This window comes from Corvus brachyrhynchos, unplaced genomic scaffold, assembly GCF_000691975.1.
Source record: "Corvus brachyrhynchos isolate BGI_N302 unplaced genomic scaffold, ASM69197v1 scaffold346, whole genome shotgun sequence".
In the NCBI taxonomy this organism is placed as follows: Eukaryota; Metazoa; Chordata; class Aves; order Passeriformes; family Corvidae; genus Corvus; species Corvus brachyrhynchos.
In genome coordinates this window covers 4,927,236-4,936,094 of record NW_008238644.1, presented here as the reverse complement: position 1 = coordinate 4,936,094, position 8,859 = coordinate 4,927,236, and the positions used below count along the sequence as shown (strand labels likewise).

General features: G+C 43.7%; 1 protein-coding gene across 1 annotated transcript in view; it reads left to right on the top strand.

The window, feature by feature from the left end:
- The window catches only part of TRPC5 (transient receptor potential cation channel subfamily C member 5), a 70,307-nt gene that overhangs the window by 704 nt on the left and 60,744 nt on the right, over positions 1 to 8,859 (top strand). The gene's annotated exons all lie outside the window — the stretch shown is intronic.

Sequence of the window (8,859 nt, the reverse complement as noted above, 5' to 3'; positions counted from 1 at the left end):
CTTTCCCTCGGCGTTCTTTCCAGCCCCACAGTGTTTGCGCACACTGATTTATAGGTTGATTTATAGACAAGCACTTTCTAAAGGAATTTGTGGCTCTCTGAAATTATATTACAATCTGTAAATGTGAACTATTGCCATGCTGTTGTGCTGATATTAAGTGGAATTGCTTTTCATAAGTAAATCCTGAAAGCACACAAGCTTATTTATAACTGCAAGCAAACAGTCTGCTGGGTTTCAGTCCTTCACTGGAGTGCAGACAGATCATCTTGGTCTCCCTCTCCAGAGAGCTCCAGGGCAGAAATGCTGAGGCAGGACATAACTTACAGCAGTGAGCAGCTATGACTTGTAGGAAGGATCCTTAGCTGCAAAGCCATCCCTAAGTTACATAAGGATCTTTGTGGAAAAACCTCCGAGTCTGAATGCTGTCACTTCAAGTGTCACATATTGCACTACCCCAACCGATTTTTTCTGGTTTTCTTCTTTTCATTTGTGAGCACTACTGCCAATAATGAGAATAATTTCTATACATTGTTGACCACTGATAATTTTTGTATATTTGCTGCTTGGAAAGGAGCATCCAAAACTTGGATAAGCCTCATATATCAAACCTCCTTTTGAAGGGAACACATCCCTCTGCGTGTGAAAGATTAATACCAGTCAATCATAGAAGAAAATGTTTTCAATGCATAGGCCCTTTAGTACATGGTTTTTCAGTAGTAATTTTATGTAGCCAAAGCAAACAATAAGGATCAACCCTGACAGAATTCAAGAGTGCTAAGCTTATTATTTAGAAATGGCAGCATTGTGCATGCTGTAGCAGTGTGACTCCAATGTGTGGTTTAAAAACTAGAGAAATAATGAAACTCCTCTATCTGACCTAAAAATTGAAATGTTAGTACTGGGTTTTAGTCTGGCAAAATATAAGTGGCAAAATACAGACCATTTGTGAAGAATGAGCCATTTTTTCCTTGGTCTTCTAGAAATTTGAGCATCCTGCAGCTCAACAGGACAGAGAGCAGAATAGGAGAAAAGTTTTTTTCAGTAGCATGAGGAATCGCCACTGATTATTGCAGGTTAATGACAAGTTTCTCCCGAAATGTCATGGAAAGCAAGTGATGGGATTCGTGTGGATTTCTGTAACATCCCTTGAATACCAAAACTGTGTCCACTCAAATCCACAGCCCTGCTGGCTTAACTGGACAGACACAGAGGTCTGTGAAATGAGGTTGATTTATTGCAGCTGAAATTCAGCTCCAGTGTCTCTAGTTCAGTGATCCATTTCATAGTAGGCCTGTTCCATTTTCCCTTAGCTCTGTGCCAGCTCTCCTTCTGTAGCTAGAATTGTATCTGCTGCAGGGTTTACAACTTGGAGGAGAGCAAGCATGTGTGGGGGAGAAGAGACACGGCGCCAGTTTCAGCTTTATTTACAAGGTTTATTACAAGACCAGGTTTTGTCAGTGTATTTTAAACTAGCACTGGCTTGGTGCAAGATTCTATGAACAAACTGGGATTAACTTCCCTGGCTGGAGCTCAGGCTCTTCTGTAGACTGCAGGAAGTGTTTGCTGGTAGAGGGCTGCAGGACTGGACTTCCCTTTCAGCTGTTTCCCTGGCTGCTCATGCAGTGGTGGTGATGAACATTTATTTCATGTGTAGTGGTAGAACAAGTTGGGCCAAAGTTGGTTAGTCTGTCAAATCACAAAGCTGTTACAGGAGGGGCTTCTGAACACAAGCTCCTGATGCTAATTCCACAGCAGTATCAATATGCATTCATTAATTGTCCTTGCTGGACCCTTTCTCAGAAAGTCCTTTGGGAACCCCACACCTAATTGCTTTCACAAAAAGCACCTGATAAAGCAGAGTAGCACAGCTTTGTCCTCATCAGCTCCTTCGATGTTCTAAAACATGTAGAAACCCTGCTTTTTTGTTCGAGTAGTAACAAAAAACCCGCACCTCATAGGAAGGTTTCTGTCTGGCTGTGAAATTTGTAAGATGCTATCACTGCACTTCTTATATATTAGGTTTAGTATAATCTATTAATTAAATGTACAGATGGTTCAGTTTGCCTAAACAAGCCTGTGTGGGGAAGGCTTCTTGGCTCGTGTGTGGAGCCTGTTTGCCATCAGGGGCTGGCTGCCTTTGCTGCACTCTGGGCAGAGGCTCAGGAGCAGTGTCCTCTGATTGCTCTGTATTAAATGTTCATCCACCTGAGCCTGGGGTCTGGGAGGACCTGCTGGTTCCATTTTCCTGCTGCCTGCCTCTGAGCAGGTTGTTATTTGCCTCTCTCCCAAAGCCTGGTGTGTCTCTGGCTGCCGGGCATGAAGAGCTGTTCCTATTTGCGTCTGTTCACATCAGCTCAGTTAATTGTTGTCTTTGCATCTCAAAAGCAGCCGAGTAGCATCATTCAGCATAATCCATTTCATGGGTGTGTATCTCCAGCCTTATCACCGTACCACAATCCTGGCAGCAATTCTTACAGGCTCATTCCAGCCTCTTGAGGAGTTACACTGACTGCATCTAGTTAGGAAAAGGGACACCCAAAACAAGGTAGAAAACCTTGGCCCCTCGCAGACTGGACCTGCAAAAGCAGGTTCAGGTTCACTCACCAGCCACAGAGTCTCCAAGAGGAGAGGTCCATACCTGCCTCTGAGAGCTGCCCGAGGGGAAGAGCTCTGCTTTCCACCTGTACGATGACCTTTCCAGGGAGCAGAAGTTAAAAACCTTTCAAATACAAGTAGTGACCTTTGCTGTGCTCCTTATGTAAGAGAATCAGGGTCCCATTGATGATGTAAGGGCCGGGGGGAAATGGATGGAGGGGTTGGGCGGCACAGAGGCTTGGATCCTGTTATTAAGTGAATTTTTATGAGTCATTATTCTGCGAACCTTTGCTAGACTGCTGTTTAAGCGCCATTTACTGCGAATGCCGTGACAATGGCAGGGGTAAGTCATAGCCAGTAACTATAACAACCCGCTGCTCCCGCACTGCAGCCTGGCTTGGGAGAGCAGCAAATTGCTCTGTTTACATGTGCAGCCTGTGAGAGCCGGCAGCATGAACCACCTCGCTCCAGAGCTGCTGCAGAGCACATGAGAGATTAGTGTTCTGAGCAGCGATGTGCTCGAGTAGATGTGTTTCTTTTTAGGTTTATCTCCGAGCAAGGTTTGTGGGTTATTTTAAGATCTTAGCATTTCTCCTCAAATCCGTGCTGCCCGGTCCAGACGACTCAGAGCCGTGGTTTTGTGTGCTGTGCCGTGAGTCTGCTGGTAAAGCTGGGGAGAAGGCTTCACCAGTTACAGGCAGGGTAATGGCTAATGAACTTATGGCTAATGAAAGATAGTCTTGGCTATGGGAGATTTTGGGGTCAGTGAGAGAATCGTCATGGTGCAGCCATGGGAAGAGTGTAGAGGTGTTCTGGTGTGCTTCACTCCCAGCAGAGAGTAAAGCCCAGGCTTGAAATGACCCATCCTCCTCTTCAGTAGCCAGAGCTTTTCTAATTCTGTGATTTTTACAGGTTAACTTGTTATTTCCAAATGTTACATAATTTACTCCAATTACTCATCCAAGCTTTTTATAAACCATGGTTCACTTTGACCAGTCACATAGTTGGTCACTTAAATCATAGCATAGCTTGTTTTTCCTCAAACACTTGACAGGCATTTGGAAATCAAGCAACCTCTTCATGCATATTAAGAGGAGCAACAAAACAAACTAATATTTGTGGAACCTGGAGGGTGTGCAAGTGTCGCTTTTCCTGCAGAGGTTTGTAGTCAGAGAACATGTATTTCCCAGGAAACAAAAGTGAGCCCAATCTGGTGCTGTGATAGTTATTGTTTGATTTTCTGGGCAGTGCAGAGGCTGCTGTTGTACTGCACAGTGGCAGAGGAATAGTACAGGTGTACTTGGCATGGCAGTCCATCCTCAGTGATGAGTATAAATAAGTGTTCTTTAAATAAGACAACAGACCACTGAATAAAGAGCAGGGATAGGTCTGAAAGAGCAGGGATAGGTCTGAAATAGCAAAAATCAGCACCTGCAGATGCAGTATTGACTTTGGCCCAGGCTTAGTGAACCAGGTGGATCTTCTCTTTGGGGGTGGAAATGTTAAAATGCAAAGTTGTCTGTGCATGGGACAGGTCCAGTACGTGCAATGGCAAAACAAGGCAGTAGGCACACGTCAAAATCTGGCTGGGGTCCTATGGGGTTGAAATTAACAGGGAACTTGAAATTATTATTTTTTTTCTTAATTCAGAATTACTGTAGGAGCAAGGGAATGTATATGTGAATTCTCCTTTCCTGTAAAATCTTCTGTCTCTCAACCTGTTTGATCTTTGAGTTTTGCTTGATTTTTTTCTAAAAGTGCGATCAGATTTTTTTTTTTACTATACAAACATCAATACAGTGGGTTATGTTTTCAGCCAAGCTGGAGATTGCACCTAACCTTCGCCAGCAAAGAGCAGGAAATTCATGTCTGAAAACTCCCATTTCCCCCCCATATTTGATTCACTCTCAGTTTACCAGTAATAGCTGTATTTCCTGACACTTTGAAACCTGTTGAAATCAGTACAAATTTTCCAGTTGAGGTGTTCAGGGGCACATTTTTTCAAGCTGCTTGGGTGAGTTGTGTGGAGTGGTGGCAGCAGCCCCCTAAAGGTGCATCACAGCTCTCAGATCTCGCCTGCTTCTCTGCCTCCCCGCAGGTCTGTGCTGCCTGCTGAGCCCTCCTTCCTTCTTTAAGGAGCTCTGATCAGTCATCTGAATTACTCCAAGTTGGTAAGCACCTTCACGGTGGCTGTTTTCTTCACAACAATCAGAGCTGACATCAGCTGTTTACATAAGGCGGGTAGGAGCATCTCTGTGGTATCTGCCAAACTTAGTGATTTGCTCGTGGCAGATGGCTCCAAATTAAGCTGGTTCACAGATGGGACTACAAATGCAATTCCTCAATAATGAGAATAAAAAGAAAAAGGGATCTTAGGATTTCTGGCTGCGATTCGGTTTGTTGTGATGGTCCAAAGGCCTTCTGAAGCAATGTGATCCATATGTATTGCAAAAGAAGGAGCTTTGCAGGTACAGCCTCTGGAAGAGTGTGGTTGTGAAGAGGAAACTACAGAGAATAAAAGGCAAGTTTTCAGTCTTAGTTGCTAATCATCAGATTGGTAGAAGATTGCTGTACTGGATAGTATTAGTGAACCTAAAATTTGACCTCGAAAATCCTCTTTTAGGTGAATGAAAATCCACCTTAATCTTTGTTCAGATCCCATAGATCAACAGCCTAGAGAGAGCCTTTTGTGAAACAGAAAATATAGATTGCATTAAACCATTTTATTCTTGCCCAAATCCAGTAACTTTCTTGAGACAACCTGGTTTAGCTTAATTTCCCTACTCACACAGGGTTCTTGTCGGGTGTGCAGAAACCAGTGCAAAGTTTAGCTCTTGACCACTGACAACCCTTGATTTTAGACTTGCTTATGAGATGTACAAGCTCACTGCCAGCCCTGTGCTACCACTGATGGGACTGTTTTAAGTCAAAAGAAACAGTTCAGTTCTCATAAACCTCACGATATGAAATCTAGGTTCTGCAGGCAGTTGGAAAGAGGAGAGCTTTAGGAACAGGCATCTGTATCAAGGAATTCTGTGGCAGTTCTGCATTGTGGCCGTGGAGCACTGTAACACAGAGGGGAACAGGCTGATGGGTGGGACTCAAGCCAGTCATTTCCATGTTAATAGGGTCCAAAGTGAAAAGGAAAGGCTGAACCTGGTTAGAAACCAGGAGCAGGTTCTGAAGAACAGAAGCAGTTGAGAAAAATACAGCCACAAGTTCTCAGCATGGAAATATTTGAAAGGCACAATAAGGAAGAAAGATCATGTCTGAAAACAGAGAAGCAGCTTCAAAGCCTAATGGCTCCATTAGCACCCAAGCTTTTCATTATTTTTATTGATGCAGTAATAATTCACAGTTATAGTTAACATGCCTTTGACACTGGCGGCTGCCTTCAAAATGAATTCCATCTAATTAAACTAAACAACAGAGAAATCAAAGATCACTTCAGCTAATGATTACATTTAACTGTGAAATTCCTCCCTCCCTCCCTCCCCATTGCCTTGGTCCCCAAGTAATCCTAAATCTAGGTGAAGAAGAACTGGAGTGAAACATCTCCTGAACCCAGTGAGCAGCATCAAGGTTAAGGCAGTGTCAGATACCAAATTTCTGACAGTGGCTATAAGGCACTGGCTCCTTCTCCTGGGTCAATATAAAGTCTGTTACTATTTCCTAGGGTGCTGGTGGGGGTCAAGCCAAGAACTGCATCACAGCTTGCACAAACATGGCATGCTTGTAATTTAACATATAGACAGGTGAGAAGTCAGGAATTATCCAAGAAGCTTCCCAGAGAATTGTCTTTACTGATCTGTAGGAGTGATCTTAGCGCTTGCCTGCTCTGGGCACACTGTACAGTGTATTTTCAGTCAGATGTGATGGGTTCTCAGGATTCAGCTGGGTGGATGAATTATTGTAGGGGAACTGTCTGTAGGGGGAAAAAAAATCCCGTTTGTGCTGCTACACAAGTAAACTTCTGGGCTCTCTGTAGATCTGATGATTAAGGAGTTTACTTTCAAAAAACCAGTATTATCTACCCAGCATCCACGAATGTGCCTACTGTACCCACCTCCCTTTGCTCCTAAGCCCCAATTACAGCATCCCCTGTCATCACCCAACATGTATTTGCGTCTGGTCTGTGTGAGTCCCCAAATCCAGAAGTCTGACATGGCTGTTTAGATTCCCTGATACAGATTTGTGGGAGACTTTTCCTGGTGCAGTAGTTATAACACATTTTTTCCAAGGGAAGCTTCTCTCTGTGGGAAAAGTGAATGTTACAAATTGCAGACTCCTCCAAAACAAAGCTCTGGGATCTATAAAGATCTGTGAAGAACTGCAGGGCAGCTTAGCAGGAGTCCCTTAGCCCTCACCTGGCTGTTGAATAGAGCTGTGCTGGGTTGGCAAAGTCACATTTACGGCTTGTTTATCCCTGTATGAGCAGTATTTTGCTATCCCATGGCAAAAAACTGCCTGATGGGGCAGCATTTTGGTGACAGTGGTGGTGGAATATCAAAAAGGCAGTATTGGGAGCAGTATTGCTTGTCTCTGAACTGCTGTAGCAAGGGAACGCTGTGATCCAAGGTCTTTGATCTGTCATTGCCTTGGGAGGATGCTGGAAAACTGCTCGAGAGGCTCAGGGCCGAGTGAATCGTTGGTGCTTAATTCATGGCAGTGAGAGAGGGCTGGTGTGCTCCAAGTGCTCCCCAGGCAGGAGATGATGAGGCAGTGCCAGGCTCTGCAGCATCAGGGGCACATCTTTACCTAGCAGCTTTCAACTTCCTAGCGCTGGGAATATCAGAGGAAGTCACTGCCTGAGTGGGAATAAAGGAAGATCACAGCCACACAGATTTTTTTTCTCATGCAAGCCCCTGCCACCTGCCTAGATTGTAATTTCTTTGTTGTTGCAAACTCTGGGGTCTTTTCAGAAGCCGCAGTGTCTTCTTGGTTGGTAAAACAACAGTGCCAAAAGCACAGCTTAATATTCAAAATGGGGAATAATGAACCTCCTGGTTTGTGAGCATCAGGATGTGTTTTGTGCACCATCAGGCAGCGCTGGGCTGGCGCCAGATGCAGTAACTCACTCCTCTCTCTGACACTGTCTCATGATCCAATCTGATCTCACTTTTTTTTCTAAAGGAATGTGATTGAATATGAACACAACCCAAGGAAAAAGCCCTCCCTTTTCAAGCCCTGTTAGCAACATATTACCTCTCCTAAACTTAATGAAACATGTCTCATCCTTACAAGGTGGTAAATGACAGGAAGAAGGGATGTTTTATGTACAAAGATGATACAAGAGGCTGTAGATAGCATGATTATTAACCTATATTAGCACATCTTGTCCTTGTTACCACTAAGAATAGATAATACAGAGACCAAGAAAAATGAATCAAAAAGCTGGACAACTCTCCCTCCCAGAATAAAGCCTGAAGAATATTAGAAAAATAGTAACCATAGTAAAATAAAGATTACCTTGAAGACAGAGACTGCACATTTCCAGATAACCATGGGCTGTCTTTGTTTCAGTTGTGTTTGGGGTCAGGGGAAAGCTTATCCATAAAATGAAAAAATATCTAAGATGCAGCAATGATCCTAGGTCCTTAGAGTAGTTAAGAAATTTATAGGACTGGATTAAGCAAGCTCTTTAATAAAATTCATTTCCAACCTTAAAAACAGCATTAAAAATAAAGAATAAACCCTAATAACTTTTACTCAAAACAGCTGCTCCTATCGCAGAGTAACTCTTAAAATGGTAATAAAGAAAGGTGAAAAAACCCAAACAAACAGCATTTTATGTTTCCAAATGAGGGGGAAAAACTCCAGTCATCAGGAATATGTGAACTAGTCTGCCTATGCAATCTTGAGGAGATAATTCAGTTCACTCTCACATCAGTAATTCTGGACTTACACCTGTGCTGGTGTCACAGTCTCAGGAGACAGCTCCAGCAAGCAGCCAGGGGATCTCTGCCTTTTGGGAATATCCATAATATTGCATTTTTGGGAGACCTGTAACATGCTGTGAGCCATGTCACTTAGGCCACTTCAGCACCTTCATTTTTGTCCAGATTTGTGATGGTCCTGAGCTTTAGTGCCACGTTTGCTGCAACTGGAGAAGTGTCCCCGTTCAGCGAGCCCCAGACCATGCAGGTGTACGATGGAGCCCAGGTTCCCTGGATGTGGCTGATGTGATAACATCACATATGTGATAAGATCACGTAATATGTGATAAGCTGGGGCTACAGTGGGCTTGTAAAACATTCCTGCACA